Source organism: Sceloporus occidentalis, unplaced genomic scaffold, assembly GCF_023333645.1.
Source record: "Sceloporus occidentalis isolate IW3139 unplaced genomic scaffold, rSceOcc1.0.p SCAF_4, whole genome shotgun sequence".
NCBI lineage: Eukaryota > Metazoa > Chordata > Lepidosauria > Squamata > Phrynosomatidae > Sceloporus > Sceloporus occidentalis.
This window is the reverse complement of record NW_028316984.1, coordinates 190,570,819-190,591,384: the sequence shown is the minus strand read 5'-3', so window position 1 is coordinate 190,591,384 and position 20,566 is coordinate 190,570,819.

The window sequence follows — 20,566 nt, the reverse complement described above, 5'->3', positions numbered from 1 at the left end:
AGCTGATAACAGGCACTCCTGGCTGTCGCGTCAACCTGGGACGACAGGTGAACTGACGAGTCGAGAAGCACCCCCAAGCTATGAACACAGTCCTTTAGGGGAAGTGTGACCCCGTCCAGAACTGGGGAGCTTATTACCATTCCCGGATTGGGATTACCTATGACGAGTACCTCCGTTTTATTTGGATTCAATTTAAATCTATTTTCCCTCATCCAATCCATTACTAATTTCAGACAATCATTCAGAGGAGAGATGCCATCCTTGGTCACTGAAGCAGTCCGAGACATGGAGAAACAAATTTGGGTGTTATCAGCATACTGACAACATCCCACCCCATGTCTCCGGATGATCTCACCCAGCCGCTTTATGTAAATGTTGAAAAGCATTGGCAACAGTATCGCACCTTGAGGGACACCCAATTTGAGCTCCCTCTTGGATGAACAACTGTCGCCAAGCAACACCATCTGGAATCTGCCTGAGACATAGGACCGGAACCACTGCAAAGCAGTGCCCCCAATTCCTAACCCCCTTAGACGTTCCAGAAAGATACCATGGTCTATGGTATCAAAGGCTGCTGAGAGGTCTAAGAGCACCAACATGGACACACTTCCCCTGTCGATACACAGATGGAGATCATTGACCAAGGCGACCATGGCAGTCTCCCCTCCATATCCTGACCTGAAGCCAGTTTGAAATGGATCAAGATAATCGGTGTCATCAAAGACTGCTTGGGATTGGTTGGCAACGGCCCTCTTGATCACTTTACCCAAAAATGGTAAAAGTGATACTGGCTGATAATTAGATCTCTCTAGGGGGTCAAGGGAAGGCTTTTTAAGAATTGGTTTAACAACAGTCAGTTTTAAACTGTGGAGCCCTGGTGGCGCAGTGGTTAAATGCCTGTACTGCAGCCATTCACTCGAAACCACAAGGTTGCGAGTTCAAGACCAGCAAAAGGGCCCAAGCTCGACTCAGGCTTGCATCCTTCCGAGGTCGCTAAAATGAGTACCCAGACTGTTGGGGGCAAATTAGCTTACTTGCTAATTAGCTTACTTGCTGTTCACCGCTATGATCTTTGGAATAGTGGTATATAAATAAAACAAATTATTATTATTATATTATTAAACTGTCTGGAAAACAGGCTTCTCTGAGGGAGGCATTGATTATAGCTCTTAAAAGAGTCCTAGTTGCCTCCCCTCCCTGAATGGCTAGCCATGAAGGGCAGGAGTCGAGAGGGCAAGTGTTCTTTTTAACCATATATATATGTGTGTATACACACACACACACACACACACACACACACACAAAGACAGAAGACTTTATGTGCATCTGCACTTTAGAGATAATGCAGTTGGACACCACTTTATGTGCAGTTGCTCCAGGGAGCCCTGGTAGGAACACACTCCCTCAGAGTGTAGTGGCATCTCCTTCCTTGGAGGTCTTTAAGCAGAGGCTAGATGGCCATCTGCTGGGGATGCTTTGATTTGGATTGCCTGCATGGCAGGGGGTTGGACTGGATGGCCCTTGTGGTCTCTTCCAACTCTACGATTCTATGATTCTATGGTAGCACAGTAGTTAAATGCCAGTACTGCAGCAACTCACAGCCACAAGGAATGCTTAAGTGCACTGATAAATGGTATAGAAATCTACTTATTATTGCTAGCCTATGGATTCATGGGATTTGTAGTTTTATGAGGTCTTTAGCCTTCTCTGCCAAAGAGTACTGGTGCCTTACAAAACTACAAATTGCAGGATTCTGCAGGATGGAACCATGGCAGTTAAAGTGGTGTCAAACTACATTATTTCTACAGTGTAGATGCACCCCATAGAACTTTTCATGGCATCAGGGAGGAGTGGCCACATTCATGTCATCATTTTTTTCTATAGAATCAGAGAATTGTAGAGTTCAAAAGTATCCTAGGGATCATCTAGTCCATTGTCCACTAGTGCAGAATTTCAGAGACAGAGCATCTCCAACACATGGCTACCCAAACTCCATTGAAAGGCCTATGATACAGAAGTCCAAGAGCCAGCATGGCATAGTGCTTTGACTATTGGACTGGGACTCTGGAGACCAGAGTTCAATTCCCTGCTCAGCTATGAAACCCACTTGGTGACCTTGGGCAAGTCACACACTCTCAGCCTTAGAGGAAAGAAGTGGAAAACCTCCTCTGAACAAATCTTGGCAACAAAACCCCATGATTTGGGGGTAAACCTCTGCCTTAGGGTCACCATAATTGGAAATGACTTGGAGGCACGCAACAACAAGAAGAGAGTCTGCTACTTTTTAATGTAGTTCATCCCACTGCTGAACAGCAAGTTCTTCTTCATCTTTAACCAGAATCATCTTTTTTGCAATTTGAGTCGAGTGATCCAGGTCCAAAGAAAACTGTCAAATCTGTTCCTGAGGCTTATCCCTTTTCCCTGCTTCTATGTGCATTCCATGCTAGTTCCATATGTATTTTTGTGCAGGTATTTCAAATGGAAACATAGATGGTGCATTCACTGACACATTTTCCTGTTGACTAAGGAGTGTGTCCATCTTTAGGCACGTATGTTGGAGCTTCTTGCACATTTTTCAAATGTGTACAATGTCATTTTTAAATTTCTTTAGTCCTAAAATATGCAGATTTCAAATTGCATCCATTTCCATGTCCAGTGTAAAACAGGTTGAGTGGGAAAATATGTTATAAAAAATATGTTTTGATGGTGCAGATTTCTCTCATGGTCCTAACTCCAAGCAACATATTTCGTTATGACTGATCAACCTTTCTTAATTTGTTTAATGATACAGAATGATAGGAGATTTCCTTAATGAATGCTGTATGGCAAGGCTTGGGTTGAATTCACTGGTTGTGTAGCATACAATCCCACCACTGTGCCTACACTGGAGTTACTGGGTTGCACAGATGTTATGGCCATGCACAATCCCAAAATGTAAGTGTTAAGAGGTTTAAAATTTCTTGAAATTTTGAAGCCAGTGGGGGAAAAGTTTCCCCTTTTTGAAAAAAAAACTATTGAAAGATTTGGGAGAGATGTTTTAAAAGGTGATATTAGTTGCTATATTTCTGTAGGAACATGAAAGGGATTATATATAATTTGTCATGGCATAAAATTATTGTGTTTGGTCTATGAAAAGTACGCTTATTCAGATAATAATGAAACATTAAATTTACTTTTTGAATTATTTATTTACTTGTTAAGAATTGAGGTACAGAATCCTGAACTGCAAGGAACCCCTTTGGTTTTGACAGTTATAAGCACAAGGGGTGGGGGGGGGGGGGGCGTATAAAAACATTAGTTCTCTATAGTGTCCAGCAGACATGAACACTTGTCTTTATAAAAAAAAAGAAAAGAAGCACTTATCCTTATCAAAAGAAATAAAATAGGAAATCAAGACTGGCAATTGCAATGATCTGAAACCGTGCATAGTTTTAAATGAGAGTCTTTCTCTTCCATAGCTTTTAGAAATAATTTTCAAGGAGTAAATGTATGAACACCTTATCATAAACATTTTATTTAATATTTCTTTTATCTGCCATAAACTAGTGTGATCTAGTAGTTTGAATGTTGGGCGAGGCCTTTGGCGACCAGGGTTTGAATCCTGACCCGGTCCTGAAAGCCCACCCAAGTGACCTTGGGCAAGTCACACTCTCTCAGCCTCAGAGGATGGCAATGGCAAAACCTCTCTGAACAAATCCTGCCAAGTAACCCCCATGGCAGTTTCTCCTTAGGATCGTCCTAAGTCAAATATAACTTGAAGGTATACAACAACAACAAAATCACTCTTAAGAGTCAAGGTTTCCGTGGCCCATCATTCAAAGGGGTGCCATAAATTGAAGCTGACTTGAGTCAAACCACAATAAATTTTAATGTATAGGGTGAACTCCAAATATAAGATGGATCTTCACACCAGGCTAGATATTACTCCACTGGCCACTTCTTCTCTTCACCCATGGAATCTAACAGCTGCAAGATCTTAATTCAAGTGAGTGATCTTGCAATTCAGTACAAGGGTTGCATAGTGTGAATCTCTTAATGTTTTTGTTTTTTGGTTTTTTTTTTGTTTGTTTGTTTTTATTTATATACCGCTATTCCAAAGATCATAGCGGTGAACAGCAAGTAAACTAATTAGCAAGTAAGCTAATTTGCCCCCAACAGTCTGGGTACTCATTTTAGCGACCTCGGAAGGATGCAAGCCTGAGTCGAGCTTGGGCCCTTTTGCTGGTCTTGAACTCGCAACCTTGTGGTTTTGAGTGAATGGCTGCAGTACAGGCATTTAACCACTGCGCCACCAGGTTAAAGTGGTACACTGGGCCCTCAGTATCCACTGAGGCTTGGTTCCAGGACCACCACTGTAGATACTCAAATCCCATTATATGAGATAGTAAAATGATGTCCCTTGTATAAAATGCCAAAATAAAGATGTGCTTTTTGGATTTTTTTTTAAATGGGGGAGAATATTTCCAAGCCATGGATGGTTGAATCTGTGGGTACAGAATCTGTGGATACAGAGGGTGACTATATAATCGTGCTATAACTGTGTAATGTGAATAGCCCCAGATCGCCTCAGCTTTAGATGGACACTCCATCCAATCCAGCACAGGCCAGCTTTTACATCTTCATCTGAAGAAGGCTATGATGCCATATGAGTAGACTTTTCTCTTCCCCCTCTCCCATCTGCATCTCATGGTCTGGTCTGGAGGGTTGTGGGAGCCGTAGAGTAGATTAAAATATCACTATGGGATGAGGTATCACTATGGGACATGGGAGTCTGCGTGGTGCAGTGGCTTGAGCATGGGACTCTGGATTTTGGAGGATACAACTCTGGAGACCAGGAATCAATTCCCAGCTCAGCCATGACATCCACTGGGCAACCTTGGGCATGTGACCAAGAAATCCCCATGATAAAATCTCCTTAAGGTCGCCATAAGTCAGAAACCACTTTGAAGGCACACAACTATGGGATGTGGATTGGGAGAGCAATCCATTTCCCCAGTAATATCCATTCCATAGCCAGGTGGACACTTTTGGATACAGTCCCAGTGCTATTCGCTGGTAAGTCAGTTTGCATTGTTGCAGATAGGAAGGCTATGCTTCCATAGGAGGACTAGGTGGACCCCCTCCATCCCATGTCTCCTTATCTGCTGACACAACAGCTTCCAGGGGTCAGGCAGTAAACTTTTCCTGTTAACAGACACAATAACAGAATGGAAAAGAGCCAGTGAGCAACAAAGATATTGAACACATTTATGTTATATTTTCCCCCCACAAAATTCCAGCAAGAGGTTGTGCAAAATATTTCAGCCCTGGAGCCACCTCTGTTTTATATTCAAAGAAGAGCTCATACTTATAAGCCATTAAAGAGTTATTTATTCGGATGCTCAATAACAAAAAACATGGTTGTCATGGAAACAATGCCAGGCCATGCTGGTTCCTTTCTAGCATTCCCATTAAATTGTTCAGACACTTCAAATATCTTCTACCTATGGCTCCCCTCCAATCCTCCAAAGTGCTTCAGCAGGCAATGAATACACAAATAAACACCATTAAAACCCACAGATGCATTTTCACTTTTAATGTGCTTGCCTTGTCTTTCCCTGCAGGTCTGTAAAACCTAAGTGGACCAGAACTATGAAATAATGATTGCAGATCGAGTATCTTATCTGTGAATCCAAAATGCTCCAACATCCAAAATTGTCCACATCAATGGCTGAGATGACGGTTCAGTGTACACAAACTTTGTTTCATGCACAAAATTATTTTTAAATGTTGTATAAAAATTACCGTCAGGCTATGTGTATCTGGTGTATGTGAATTTTGTGTTTAGACTTGGGTTCCATTTTCAGGATGTCTCCATTTGTATATGCAAGTATTCCAAAATCTGAATTCCAAATTCTCCCTTTTGCCAAAAAGTCAGAAGGAGAAGGCACCTCAATACCAAACAAGGACAAATCAGAAGGGCTGTGATGTTCTAAATGGAAATGCCTGGCTACCAGTTGATCTAGCTTCCTAGTCAGGATTGCAGACTTATGGCTCCTGACTGTCTGTGATAGTTCTGACCACTTACTGCAGATGCCATCCTATATGTCTACATTCAACCCCATAAATAAGATTGCATTACCTGTAAATGCCTTAAGCAGACTGACACCTTTTGGAGCAGAGTGAGTGGCAGGACTTACTATATTAAGCAATGCATCACCTGCCGTTCCTGCAATATGATGTCCATATAGTAGGTATATATGCTATAGTATGGTGTATGTGTGTGTGAAGGCCCAAATGACACACAGTAAAAAGAATAGTTTAGGAAAGTTGGGGTTTGGCCTGCAAATCCCAGAATTCCCTAGCCACCATGGCCATAGCTGAAAAGTCCATGTGCCTTATTCGTCTCCCACTGTCATAAATCACAGTGAGAAGAGCAATACAATCTTGCAAACATCATTTGCAGTCAGCTCTCATTCCTCCCAATAGTGGTACAGTCTAGTGCTTCCCAAGATATCTGATGTGGGGGACTGGCAATCATTTTGTTCCATTGTCTCAGAGATTGGTACCATATTTGTACTTGTTGGCTACAATTGTTTCTTTCGTTCCTGTAAACTCAAAAGAGATTGACAGTCAAGGGCTCATAGACAGCAACTGGGCCATGGGCCATCCTTTTGAGAAATACCTGTGTAGTTATCATAGCATGCCCCCTTGTCAGGCCTTCAAAGAGAGTTCAAATATGCAGACGTCTCTTTTGCTCCATATCAGCAAAGGCTCTGCAGTTTTAATCTCCACCGGGAGTAGGTCCTTTGTAAAGCGAATGGGTTAAAATTGTGTCTTCCAAACAAAAATAGGCAACTAAAAGGGTGAGAGGTCTAGAAGCCTATGAAAAGCAAATTAGGAAGCTGGTATGTTTAGCCTGGGGAAGAGGAGGTTGAGGTGGCATAATAGTCATTTTTAAATATTTGAAGGGATGTCATATTGAGGATGGAGCAAACTTGTTTTCTGCTGCTTCAGAGACTAGGGAGTTTAGCACATTGGCTTTGCTCCCATGATAGATGTGGGATGTAACTTTAAGAAAGCAGATCTTATCACATTTCTCCATTGCTGGGGAATATGCAGCCCATTTGCATCCCAGGCTTCTGCCACATCTGGGAAAATCTTGTTCTTGAAAAGATGCAGGAAGAGCCCAGAGAAGCCCAGGTTGCAAATTGGCTGCGTACTCCTTGGTGATGGAGAAATGCGATAAGATTTGTTTTCTTAAAGTTAAATCCTGCGTCCATCTCAGGAGCAAAGCCAATGTGAAAAATCCCTAGGACATGGAGCAATGAATTCAAGCTACAGGAAAAGAGATTCCATCTAAACTTTAGGAAGAACCTCCTGGCAGTAAAAACTGTTTGATAGTAGAATATGCTGCCCAGGAGTGTGATGGATTCTACTTCTTTGGAGGTTTTTAAACAAAGGCTGGATGGCCGTCTGTTAGGAGGGCCTTGACTATGTCTTTCTTTGTGGCAGGAAATTGGGATTGATGGCCCTTGTGGTTTCTTCCAAATCTATGAATATGTGGTCTGCCACTACCATAGGTCACTTGCATCTGAGGTCAGAACAAAGAGGCCCAGCAACAATCACATGGCTAAGCATCTCATTCTGACTTCAGAGTGAGTGACTGACAACAGTGATGGACACGCTGGGTGGCTCAGCAAAACATCCATGTAGACAGCTGGCATGGCACAGGAACTGAGGCCTCTGGATCTTCCCAGATGTTCTGGAGTAAAAGGTAAAGTTTTAATAATATTTTAAGGATGTTATACCCTGACTCTAGTGTGGAATATGCCAGACATTGTCCAGACTGCTCACACCAGAACCAGGGGTTGGGTGGGTGTGGAGTGGGAGGGAAACTGGCCTTTTAGGCTGTGCAGACAGGGCTCGAATTTGAGAATCTCTATGTAGCCACAAGGATGTAATTGTGATCTATCTCTTGATCTGACCCAGTGGGGTCCTGGAGCAATTCCTCATTGCATGGCAGTTCATTGGTGGGACGGGGATGGACACACCATTCTTGAGAGCCGTGCTTACCAGCACTACAGAACACCTTCACTTCATGCAGCTGTCTGGCTTTTCAAGTAGGTTTGGGGGACATCTGCATCATGGCAATGGCCATGATTGTAAATGTGATTAGCAAAAAGAACGAGGTTGTAAGTCTAGTTTATGACATCATCATTGCTGGAGATGATCAGCCTATTTTCTGTTTAAAAAGTCACCTTTTGCATTGTGAAAATTAATTGCACTTTTCAAATGTATCAACCTTTTTTAAACTGTTTCACTGCATTTTCTAATTCTCAGATGCACAAGCCAGCTGGGGCTTTCATTCCACTCGGTTCTCCCATCCCTGCTCAAGCCTTGATGTCAGTTTTTGAATTTTGTATGACATTTCGTGTCTGCTCCAAGTATTGATTTACTTGGAAGCATTTAAACATGAGCCTTAGTGCCTCATCATTTATTAAAGAACTGCCTAAGGATTTTGCTAGCCAGTGCTGCTTTGGCTACGGAGAGGAACTGCAAGGAATGAAGCTTTTATAGTATATGATCATACTTAATGGATTTACATATATATTGATTAGTATCTTTCTGTGGAGAATAAGTGCAAGCAGGAAGAAACCAGTGTCGGTGAGCTATGGAGAATTTTGGCTCAGTGTTCCAATCGTGTGCCCTCTGAGCTCAGAGGGCACCTCTGATGTAACTTCCCAAACTGCAGCTATAAATATATACCTCCATTGCTGCAGTTTGCATTATCTAGTCCAGGTGGGCCATTTATTTTACATGCTCCTCTTCTATCTGCAGAGGACAGATCATTTTTTTCCTGAGGGTTCTGACAGCATACTTCTAAACTATCAATAATCTGTAAGATTACAATAATTTGCAACATAAAGTCACAAGACTCTTTCACACAATAAAATGATAGCACTATACCTGAACAGCAAGGCTGCATCATATAGAATCCTTGGCTCTGCGATTTTGTGAGTTGCTAGGGTTCTCTGGCTGAGGATTCTAAATACCCTCCCTAAACTACAAATCTACACTTCATAAGGTAGGCATAAGGCAGCAGGAAAAAAGGAAGATAGCATTCCAGATGGATAGATTCAATAAAGGAACCCACCACTGCATCTACACTGCAGAATTAATGTAGTATGACAGTGCTTTAACTGCTGTGGCTCCATCTTATGGAATCCTGGGATTTGTAGTTTCTTGTAACACCAGAGCTCCCTGACAGAGAAGGCTCATCTCTCACAAAGCTAAAACTCCCAGAATTCGATCGCCTCGAGCCATGGCAGTTAAAGCACTGTGACACTACATCAGTTCTGCAGTGTAGATGCCACTGTGGGTTCCTTGACTGAATCTATCCATTTGGAATACAGTCTTCCTCTTTTCATACTGCCTTCTGCCTTCCCAATCATTTATTGTACTTCTTTAAAAATCTTAGAGTTTGCTCAAAGCTGTCCCTATTTTCCTCTTTTGGATTTGGTGTTGTTTTAGCTGTGTATGGCTTCCCATGGTGGCCAAGAACTTACATCAAACCAGTGGGTATTAAGCTCTGCCAAACATAGATCTGTTTCCTCCTCCCACCCTCCACAAATGCAACCTACATCCATGGTGACACCCACCATAACCATGTAGTGGCTAGGAGACAGTGGAGGTAGGCAGGTGATGTCTGGCTATCCTTACAGCTGAATGCACAAAGAAAATATCAACCTCCTTGAATTTTCCCAGACACCCTGGAGGTCCAGGAGGACACCTCCCTCTTGGTGCACCCATCTACAGAATTTCATTTCATTTCTAACCAGTCTTTCTTCCAAAATGGGATCCAAGGTGGCTTACAGTCAAAGATTAAAACAAAATACAATGAAAGCAATATGTTGTACAATTTTTAAAAATAGACCATGCTATTAAAATACTTAAATCATTTTAAAATATATGTAAAATATAAGATCAAGGTACAACACACCCCACCAGAAGACCCTTCTGCCACACCTAGTGAAAGACCAAAACCCTACATTGCCAATGTAGTTACAGATGTGCGGCTAAGTATTATCTCCTGGGCCTAACACCCAAACATAGCTTAACAGCCAGCAGTTGCTCCAAGCAACGGAGGTCTGTTCTGCTTGAAATCAGCTCACAGCAGGTTGATGCTTCCAATCCCCTCCTGCCAGCAATCTGAGTTGCTGTGAGGCATGAGCAACAGGGGTCCCATTTCTGATTATTGCACCCTCAAATCGCTGGTGGGAGGGAACTGAAAACCTCTCCCATGATCATCTCCTCCCCAGGAATATAAGAATTTGGCAAAGTTTAATTCCCAGCCATTGCCCCTGGGAGCTCTCTTCATTTGGCATCTTTTCCTTTTTCCTTCTGACATAGAACAGGGCCAACTCAAGGCATTTCAGCTCCTCAGGAGAAGAACAAAATGCCCCCCATCCCATTCCATGTACACACATGAACTGGACTGGAAGTCACTGGTGTCACTGGGGTGTTTGGGAGTTTGGACCTCACCAGGTGACACCCTAAGGTGGGATGATACCACTGCTCCTCAAACACCCACCTTTTGGCAGAAACAGGCTGTGCATCTGCTTCCCTTTAAAATGCTTTAAGGCTGTGGTTCTCAACCTTCCTAATGCCATGACCCTTTAATACAGTTCCTCATCTTGCAGTGACCCCCCCACCATAAAATTATTTTTGTTGCTAGTTAGCGCAATAGTCATGTGTTTTCCGATGGTCTTAAGTGACCCCTATGAAAGGGTCGTTCGACCTCCAAAGAGGTTGCGATCCACAGGTTGATAACCACTGCTTTAAGAGATGGTGGGAATGAGGTGAAGCTCAGTGGGAGGAGAGGAGAAAGAAGAGGCCCCAGATTTTTAAAAAATTAAAATTTCAAATTTTTAAATTTTAATTTTTTAAAAAAATTGAATTATTTTTTATTCTTTTCACATTTTCTTTTAAAAACTATCACATTTTAATAAAATCTTCACTATGTATATGTAAATGCATTTAGGTTGTGCGTATGACATTGTAATTTGAAGGTATAATGTTAATTTTGCTAGTTGTTTATGTCACAACTATTAGCATTACATTCGGTGGTATATGGGAATTACTGACGAGTAACATTAGTGCAAAAAAGCATAACTAAGGATTCTGTATGGGGTGAAATGGTAGGGGGTCAACGGGGGTTGAGGGTGACACCTGGAGTTACCACACCGTGTGACACCAACCCTAGGCACAGCACTGCTGAGAGTTGAATGCTTCCTCAGCACTTGCTAAGAGATTGCTTCCCTCCATAAGGATACTATCTGCATGGGCCAGGACAACCTGGGGACAATCTGGAGTATGCTGGCCCTGCAGCTACCTCAATTTCCCCGTCTTACTTGGACCTCCATTTCCATGTCAGGACAGTTGTCTACATGAACATCCCACTGAGCCAACACGTGCATTGACTGCCATGGGTTATTAGCTTCTGTGATCAGTTCAAGGTGCTCAGTGATGAACACATGACTGGGCACATCATTCTGTCCTAAGAGCGAGTGACCCACAGAGGTGGTGGATGTGCCAGACAGCTCAGTGGGACATCTGTGCAGACAGCTGACCCAGTGAGGGAATAGAGGGCTCTGAATTGACCCAGAAGATCCAGAGAAATAGGTAAATTTTAAGACTGTTATATCTGGTTCTGATGTGGAATGTGCCAGATGTCATCTGGACTGCTTGCAAGACAACTGGGGTTTGGGATGTGTGTCATCCAAATAGGACATTGCCAGAACAGGGGGAAATGGATCTTTTGGCTGGTACAAACAAGGCCTGAGTTTGAAGGCAGCAGGCTACATGAAACACACATAACACACATTTCTCTTGTTTAACACCTTGATGCCACCCCCAGCAACTGCTGCCTGCAGTGATTTTCTCTCTCACTGATGGTGGAAATAGGTCTGATACAAGGCACTTCTTCATCTGACACTCCTAGTCTCATGGAGACTAGCTCCGCTTGGCATGAATTCCTTGGCAGTGCCCAATTACACAAGGGAACAGTAATGTTGGAACTCTGAGCAAGGCATGAAATTATGTTTTTTTATTGTTCTTCCCTTCTCTCTTTCCTTGGTATTATGTACACACACATACTGCTGAAAGTACTGTTAGTTTAGAACACGGTTACCCAGGTATTTTGCCAAGAAACCTAGAATTTCTATGGTTTAAGGGCATTAGATCTTCTATTTGCTTCTTAATTACAGGGTTGAACGCACAATTAAACAGCAGCTAAGCCCCTACATGCATGGAATGTAACACTGCTTTACTTTGTCTCACCTGAAAGACAACTCGTAAATGCCACAAATGAGCAATTAAAGAAACAAAAAAGCAGCAGCAGAAGAAAGAGAAAAATAAAAGCAAGGGGAAAAACAGACGCATGCACACCCTGGAAGGCTACTAATAAAAAAAAAATGAAGGCAAAGAAATCATTTTCCCGCCCCTTAATTTGTTTTTCAAGAAAATAATTATTCCTTTTGCATTTTTTCCTAATAACAGCCAACACCCGGTCAGGAAGTGGTTGTCCCTGTGAATGGGGACGTGGCTTTTGTGGTCTAGAGTATAATGAATAATTTCCAGTTGGATGACTGAAAGAAGGACTTCTATTTGTTGTTATCTGCCATTAAGTTCGACTTATGGTGGCCTTATGAATTAAAAACCTTCCAGAGTCCTGGGGATCAAGTGTCCTGTTCAGGTCTTACAAACTCAAGGCTTAAGGCTCCTTGACTGAGTCAATCCACCTGTAAAAGACTTTGGTAGAACAAGACTGGGCCCCAATACTGCTGCACTGTAAGAAGGAAAAGGTAAACTTATTGAGATGGTAATTCTATGAATCAACATAGATGGATCAAAACAAATTAAGTTTGATGGTTTAACACAGAGAAGAACTGGTAACAAAATGTCCCCCCTCCCCCCCCAAAATCCTGTATTTTGGGGTGTGAACCATTTATAAAGACAGAAGAGTGTGCCTCATGTCATTTATAGATGTGGACAATATGTTAATTTTACAGAGAAACACATGGCAACGTCAACTGAAATCAATACCCTGTACTTTAATTTGGTATTTAGGTAAACAAACCTGGCAGCAACTAATTCCTGGTTGTCAAACCTGTGAATTGTGAATTGTGAGTCTTCCATATTGCTATTTCGAAAACTGGTAGTGAAAAGAAATGGTGCTAGGAACTGGTTCCTTGTGCCATCTTCCCCCCCCACCTCTGAAGTTGGATGGTCCTGTTTGTTGCTTGTAAGAACAGCAAATATCAGATTTTGGAAACTTATTTTTCGAAAGTAATTCATTGCACTTAAAGGTCAAAAGCTTCCCCCATACAGTGGGCCCTTGGTATCTGGTTCCAGGACCCTCTGTGGATACTAAAATCCGTGGATGCTCAAGTCCCATTGGATACAATGTCATAGTAAAATGATATCACTTTATAAAATGGCAAAATCAAGGTTTGCTTTCTGGACAATTTAAAATATTTTCAAGCCATGGATAGTTAAATCCGTGAATACAGAGGGCTGACTGTACTTAGTTGCTAGTGAAGATATTGTTTTCAAAGTTACCTAATAGTTCATAAAATCATATTCAGTGGACCCTTGCTATACGCTGGGGTTTGGTTCCAAGATCCCCCATGTATAACAAAATCCATGTATGCTCAAGTCCCATTAAATATAATGACATAGCAAAATGGTCTCCCTTATAAAAAATGGAAAATCAAGGTAAATTTATATTTTTTGAACATTTTCGAACTGGGGATGTTTGAATCCATGTATAAAAAATCCGTGTATAAGAAGGGCCGACTGTAATTGGGAAAGAACCTAAGAGCCATCTACCCAGCTCCTTTCCAGTGCAGAAATTCACAGTCAAAGCACCACTAGCAGATGGTTATTCAAAAGTAGCCAAAACAGCTATTTTTCATTGCCTTTAAAAAAAATAAATAAATCAGAATGACTAGGTGCTTATGAAATGAGTAGTGGGAGCACCTCAGCCCATCACCTCTGGATAAGGTGCCTTCTTCTCATGTGTAGACTACAAGTTGGTCCAGTCAGTATGGTCTGTAATCTAAATATTTCTAAGTCAGACCAGACAAACCCCATAACTATAAAAATAACCCAAACCAGGACAGTTACAAAGGGAAAAGACTTAAGTGATTCCTCATCACTTTGCAAGTACATTGTAATTGAGTTAACCATTGTAGTCGGCCTTCACCTTCTTTCTGACTTATGGTGACCCGGAGGCAAATCTATCAATGAGCTTTATTGGCAAAATTTGTTCAGACAGCTTCTTTTGTGGCTGAGAGAGTGTGACTTATCCAAGGTCACACAATAGTTTTCCGTCATCAAGTGGGAATTCAAACCCTGATTTCATATATAGTCTTAGTCCCGCACGCAAACCAACAGTGGCTCAGTTGGCTTTTAATTACTATACAAGAGAATTACTTACAAGTAACTTGTCATTTGTTTTAGTTATTTCCAACCCCTAATAAATATTCAGTTTGCCCTACCTCAGTACTCTGCCCTATTTCAATCTGTTTGTTGAAATAAGAGGATTCATGCTAACTAAAAATCTGAGTTGTATTTAAGATTACTAACTGTGAAGAAAATCTGTTCTTTGAAAAATCTTCACAGAAGGAAGAACTTCCATCAAAGCTTTGAAAAAGCCACTGTAAAAATGAGTGCATTCTTTGTACGTTCCATTTTAACCTGTAATTTTTCCCCTCTCCTGGAAGATCAAATTAAGTTCTTCAAGAAACAAAGTCTAATTAAGTGTTTTTCTGTGTTTCTCCCCATCCCCACATGCAAATTCCTGCATAATAAAACAAGTTATATCACCTTGCCAAATTAATTTTTTTAAAGTTCGAACATGCCTGTCATTCCAAACAAATTAGATATAAAAAGGGTGGGTTTAGACACATCTCTGAACGGTAATAAAACAAGGCACTGCACAGTCTAAAAAGGAGGCAACAGTTTCTTGTCTCATATTTTGTCCAGGGACCAAAGCATCAGTCGGTTCTGTAAATTATAGCTCAAGAAGGGAAAAGCTCTAATATACATGAGTTACATGAGAACAGAACAATACTGACGGATGAGTCAGTAATTGATGAGTGACTCGGATAAATGTATGTAAAATAAATTGCCACGCCAAGAAAGCATTCTGGCTGAAAAAAATGTGGCATGTACTGTATCTACACTGCACCATTGTAGCAGTTTGATACCACTTTAATTGTCATGGTTACATCCTATGGAATTTTCAGATTTGTCATTTGCTAAGGAAGTTAAAATTCTGTCTGCTGGAGAGACCTCTAGAACTGCAATTCAGGGGAATGGAATACAGATTGAGCATCCCTTAACCAGCTTTCCAAAACAAAAAGTGCGTGGCTACACCTTTGGGTTCTGATGGTTCAATGTACACAAACTTTGTTTCATGCACAAAATTATTAAAAATATTATGTATAAAATTACTTTCAGGTTATGTGGATAAGGTATATTTGTTGTTGTTGTTGTTGTGTGCCTTCAAGTCGTTTCTGACTCATGGCCACCCTAAGGTGAAACTATTGTGGAGTTTTCTTGCCAGGATTTGTTCGGAAAAGGTTTGCCATTGCCTTTCCCTGAGGCTAAGGGTATGTAACTTGCCCAAGGTCACCCAGTGGGTTTCATAGCCAAGCTGGAAATTGAACCCTGGTTTCCAGAGGCATAGTCTAACACACAAACCACTACACCATGCTGGCTCTCAGGTATAAGGTGTATATGAAACATACATAAATTTCATGTTTAGACTGAAAATGTCCACCTACAAGATATCTCATTATGCATATGCAAAAATTCAAAATACAAAACACTTCTTTTTGTTGTTGTTAACCACCTTCAGGTCAACTTCAGCTCATGGAAGCCCCATAAATGAGACACCTCCATGACGTCCTAATAATAAAAATAATAATAAAATTTATTTGTATCCTGCCCCTCTGAGAACAATCGGGGCAGCCAACAAAGTTAAAAATACACAACATATAAAATCCCTGATACCCTCCCCTCCTTAAAAAAGTATTAAATCCAATGCAGAATTTAGAAAATAAATAAGTAAATAAAAACATACAAGTTAAAAACTGACCAGAAGGTCAACAACATCACATCAGCAAACAAACAATGGGAGCAGCAGTATCTTATTCCCAGACGTTTTTCTGAGGCCGGGTTCTCTATTCTGGGAAGGCCTGCCAGAAGAGATCCGTGTTAACAGCCTTTTTAAAGCTATCTAAGGATGTAAATAGACGGATCTCATCTGGCAGGCCGTTCCATAATCTGGGGGCGATGATGGAAAATGCCCTCTGGAGGTAGCTGAGAGCCTAGATTTTTGTGGCTGAACTAGGCTCCTCCCAGAGGAGCGGAGTGCGCAGGGAGGATTGTAGGGGAGAAAGCAGTCCCGAAGATAGTTTGGACCCAAGCCACTTAGGGCTTTAAAGGTGATAACCAACAGTCCTAGCCTCAGCTGCTCTGCTCAGGTCCTGCAGGCTCAGGGCCATGGCCTCCTTCATTGAATCTATCCATCTGGCATGTGGTCTTCCTCTCTTTCTACTGCCTTCTACCTTTCCTAGCATCATTGTCTTTTCTGATGCTTCATGCCTTTTCATGACGTGGCCAAAGTACAACAGCCTCAGTTTAGTCATCTTGGCTTCCAGTGAGAGTTCAGGCTTGATCTGTTCTAGGTGTCACGATGTTGTAAATTCGGTCAAGCAATTGTTGTGGTTGGTATAATATGTAGTATGTTTATGGTTTGACATATAGTTGCCTCTTGCTTTCTGGGAGCTTGCCATCCAGGGATTGGAGTATCTGCAGATGGTCCTACCTAATTCTCCTCCATGGCAGCATGTAGATACAGCTGCACCAATGCAGCCAAGCTCATGTTGCACTGCCATTCAGGAGAACAGGACTTGAGGTCCTGTGGTACTTGGCATCCACAGTTGGGTCTGGAATGGAACCCCCATGGATATCAATGGCTGACTGTATTTAATAGAGGCATTTAGTTGTTATAAGTTTATTGAGAAATGGTGAGAATGATGGGAAGCACAGTACCTGAGGGATGGCTCAGAGGTATATTTGCAGTGTGACTCAGGAATGTACAGATGTGTGGAGGAGTGAACTTCTTAGAGCCTGATGGTGAAAACAGTTTGCAGAGATTAGAACCAGCTGGGACTGGGGCTGGCTGATTAAGAGAACAATGGAATAAATGGTTGGCATGTTTTAATTAATAAGTGAATTAAGTTGAAAGCTGCAAAAAGGTGGGGTGGGACATTGTTGATTTTATGCCAGTGTTGGGGCATGAATCCTACTCCAACCCTCAAACCAATACACCATGCTTGCTCATTGAGCTGTATAGTAGGGGGCATTCTCCATACCTCATCAACCTACAAATCCCAGAATTCCACAGGATGTGTATGTGCGTTGTGTGCCTTCAAATTGTTCCTGACGTATGGCAACCCTAAAGTGAACCTATCATGGTGTTTTCCTGGCAGGATGTGTTCACGAGAGGTTTGCCATTGCTCTCCCCTGAGGCTGAGAGCATATGACTTGCCCACATATGGGCTTCATGGCCGAGCTGGGCATCAAACCCTGGTCTCTAGGGTCATAGTCTAACACTCAAACCACTACGCCATGCTGGCTCTTGTAGGATGTAGCCATGATGATTAAAGTAGTCATCAAATAGTTATAAATCGTTCTTCATGGTTATACATACCACCAGTGTGTTTGTTTCCTGAGCTATGTCTAAGATATTGGCTGCAACTTGGATCATATCTGCTCCTCGCTAATTTCATTTTATGCAGTAAAGTCAGCAAGGAAATTAATTTAATTTATTTTTTATATTCTTCAGAAAGAACAGTGCTTTTGTTCTTGATTTTACCCCTCCCCTTTCTTGTAACATGTCACATCTTGATTCTCCTCAGCTTTATCCTGGACTTAAAAAAAATACCCGGAAACAAAAACTTGGATGGTTTCTCTTGCCAATTTTGCATTTCCTCTTTTTTATCATTTGTTGTTGTTTTTTCTCAGCAGATGCTGCATAATTCCTTTGTAGCAACTGACAGATTACACATCATCATTCTGAGGGACAGATGTGTACGATCGCACCTTCAAAAGTGTTGATAAATGACACGTTGACGAACAGCCAACAGCCAAAAAGAAGAAGCCTCACCTCAAGGAGAAGCAACCAATGCCAAAGGCCAAAAGATCAAAATAATAATTGTTGAACAGATTCCATTTTGCCTTAGGGCCTCTCTGGAAATTTGTTTTATTTCACAAGGAAATCAAAGTTGTAGTACTGAGATGGTACAGTGGGACATCCAAACATCTACTTCATCCACAGTCACTCCTGAAATTTCTTCCTGAGGTGGAATTTTTGAAAAGAAGTAGTCATTTCTCCTGCTGAAACATATGAGAAATGGCACAACAATCCCGAAGAAGTTTGATAAAGCTAACAAAATTTCTCAAGTTGGAATATCGTTGGGAAATGTAAGAGACAATATTGGATCTCTTGAGCAGACTGATCAAACTGGCAAAGCAGGAGCTGGACAACAACCAGTCCCACACTTGCAAAGGGGATTTTAAAACAAAACCATTTAAGATTCGTGAATGGAGTCTGATAGTAGATTGAAGGAAATGATCAAAGGGGGAAATGAAGGAGAAAAGTTAAAAAGTGGCCATAAGCCCTAAATGAAGTAGAACCATGTTGAAGAAAACAGGTTGCTTTGGTGGTGTCTCCATGGGCCAGAAAACTCTGGGAGAAGCCTGGAGTATTCTGGCCCCAAACATGTCACAATGTCCCCCTGCATTACTTGGGCACTCCAGAGCAACACTGGATGGTTATGCACACGGACATGCTGCTGTGCTACCCACCACTCTGAGTCTCTCCTTCTGAGGCCAAAAACAAGGCACCTAATATTGATTACATGGCTGGGCACTTTGTTCTGAGCTCAGAGGGAGTGACTTGCCGTGGCCCTGATTTTTGTGTTTCTCAGGACTGATAGCCAAACTTTATTTCCTTTAAGAGTTTCTTCTTTCCTGTTGAAATTGTCCAGGTGTTTATGGATTTCAATGGCTTCCCTTTGCATTCTGACCTGATAGTTGTTGGCATGGTCCAGAATTTCAGTGTTTTCAAACAGCATTTTATGCCCAGGATGGCTTATAATGTGTCCTTCTACTGCTGATTTTTCTTGTTGATCCAGTCTGCAGTGTCTCTCAAGTTCCTTGATAAGTATGCAGTGTCATGCAGTAAGTTTTTGGCAATCCTTATCTCATGACGTCGTAGCTGTTTTGTCACTCTTGCTGTTAGAGCATTCCTTTTTATTGATGTGAAACACTCATCGGTAAGGTCCCAAACATGCTGCTGTAGCATTTCTCCTCAAGTACGGTAATTTCAAGTTACTTCAACTTCCTCAAGTGTTGCAATTGTGGCAAGACTGAGGTGGGACAGTGTCTTATGTGATAAGGTCCTAAGAAGGGCTGGAAACTTCTAACTTCTATTTATAAGCCACTCCAGGAAACTTATTTTGGCAAAAGGTCTGAGCATAAACACAATAAATGACTGACAAATAAATAGATACTTTGAAGTGGACTAGTCAATCTTAAAGTAAGGAATCCTTCTCTGCTCTTGGTTGTAAGGAAACTCTGAGGCTGAGGAGTGATCAAATCTGCCCTACAGCTGTTGCAAACTGGATTGTGTCTTTTTAATTCTTAATGTAGTAGTTTAAAGAATCATCATGGTTCTTTATTTCACCAAACCAATGTTTCTGTCTTCATTCCTCAGTCTGAAGGAGACGACTGATTGCAAAAGCTATTCTTAGCTCATTCTTGCACCCTGTTATTAGAGTAGGAGGGAAACATCCCCCATCTTCAAGGAACTGACATTTTCTTGGGTTTTGGTGCTTAATAGAAGAACAGCAAGGGGGTGTGGAAAGGAAAGTATGTGAGTGACACATTAAGATGATGCGTTTGCAGGATCTCCCGGCAAGGATTCAGTTAGGAATTTGTTGAGGGATGGGAAAGATGTGTAGCTGAAGCTCAGTTATGAATCTGGCAGAAGATGCTATGGGAAATAAACATTTAGGGGTTGTAGGCAATCTTCAGGTTAGAAGTATTTAAACACTGTTACATCATTATGGGGCTATCATGCTCTGATCCCATCCTCAGGACTATGTGACTGTTTTTAAACAGCTTGTGACTTTAATACTGTACTCCATCAGTGCATACAAAGAAGTGAACTGTAATACAGGAAAGTCCAAATTAAAATATATCAGTGAGTCTTAAAGATGCCACTAAATTCCTCTCCCTCCCACTTTCCTTTTCATGCCTAACAAAGATATCTGTGAACTAGGGATGTAAATATTTGTCAATTTCATTCTCACAGCCAAGAAAAAATAATATTGCAATTTTTCTCCTTGCAAAATGTTTTCTCATTGAAAGACATGGAAAGCAGCACAGTTTTGAAGACTATTTAGTTTAAGACTTACACCATGCAAAGTAATACTTTTGCACAGAA